Source organism: Lycium ferocissimum, unplaced genomic scaffold, assembly GCF_029784015.1.
Source record: "Lycium ferocissimum isolate CSIRO_LF1 unplaced genomic scaffold, AGI_CSIRO_Lferr_CH_V1 ctg6714, whole genome shotgun sequence".
NCBI classification, from domain to species: domain Eukaryota; kingdom Viridiplantae; phylum Streptophyta; class Magnoliopsida; order Solanales; family Solanaceae; genus Lycium; species Lycium ferocissimum.
In genome coordinates this window covers 26718-27991 of record NW_026726470.1, presented here as the reverse complement: position 1 = coordinate 27991, position 1274 = coordinate 26718, and the positions used below count along the sequence as shown (strand labels likewise).

The 1274-nt window shown below is 43.7% G+C and overlaps 1 non-coding gene across 1 annotated transcript; it reads left to right on the top strand.

Moving 5' to 3' along the window:
- The first annotated feature begins 668 nt into the window (after positions 1-668).
- LOC132045460 (small nucleolar RNA R71) lies at positions 669-774 on the top strand. The gene has a single exon (XR_009412421.1). It is a non-coding gene; the product is annotated as a small nucleolar RNA R71 (small nucleolar RNA).
- Positions 775-1274: the final 500 nt, after the last annotated feature.

Genomic DNA, 1274 nt, shown 5'->3' with positions numbered 1-1274 from the left:
ATCTTCTCAAGCATTAATTCAACCTTCGAACTACCTTGCTCGGTTACCGACCGCCCTTTCGGTGGTATATAAGGGTGGAACTCTTGTTCCCAAAATTGTTGCTGTTGTTGTAGCTCCCTTGGTTCGCACCACCATAATTATTGTTGTAGTTCCCAGAGTTGTTATAAGCACCCTGACCTTGCTGAGGTCTCCACTGATTCTGACTCTGATAACCACCTTGGTAGTTCTGTCTTTGGTAACCCCCTTGAGAGTTATTAACATAATTAGCATCTTCAACCTGCATAGGGGCCCATCATGGAATGGACCATCTTGAGTATGGTACATCCCTTTGGTAAAATCGATCTTCCTCACAAATATTTACCTTCTTGATCCGGGATTCATCAAACTTCTTCGTCGGCAAGGAAATATTTGTTGCTAGTTCTCCGCTAAGGTTCCGTCGCGTATCTTGATTCTCCTTCACTATATTCTGGATCATAGCACTACCAAACGGTACCACATCAGCATTGTTTGAGTGCCAAGCCTGATTATGAGTTGTTAGTTTGTTAAGTATGGTGGTAACCCGTCGATAAGATTTGTTCATGAAACAACCATTAGCTGCATTGTTCGCAACTGACTGCGTCACTGGATCTAACCCTCGGTAGAACTTCTCCATTAATATATTATCCGAAAAACCATGATTAGGGCTCTTCTGCAAATAATCCTTGAATCTTTCCCATGCTTCATATAATTGTTCCCCCGGTCGCTGCTTAAATTCATAGATCTTGTCCCGAATTTCAGCCTTCTTGCTAGGGGGGTACCATTTTGTGAGAAAAGCGACCACCATCTCCGCCGTAGGTAATCGGCAATCGAATTTCGGGGCAGCTTTCAAACCATGTTCTTGCCTCTCCGCCAAGGAATATTTGAATAACCTCAACCGAATAGCATCTTGTGGAACGTTGTTCCGATGTGATTAGCACACACATCCACAAAATTTTGCAAATGACGTCGAGGGTCATTCTCGGCAGAGTTCCGAAAGTATCCCTCAAGCTTCAACAAGCGGTATAGAGATAATCAATTTTCACAAATAAGTAGCCTCCAACTCGAGGCTAAACAATAGCAGATGCATAATCCTCCTCTCGGAACAAGCTCGCCGAAAACATTCTCTTCATCCAATCATTCGCTCCGCCCGATTGTTCAACCGATTCCCCGATTACCCGTATGACGTCGATTTTGCCGATTCGATTCATGTTCACCTGGTTTACACAGTAGCAAACAAGGTGTGATGGAATAAGCAA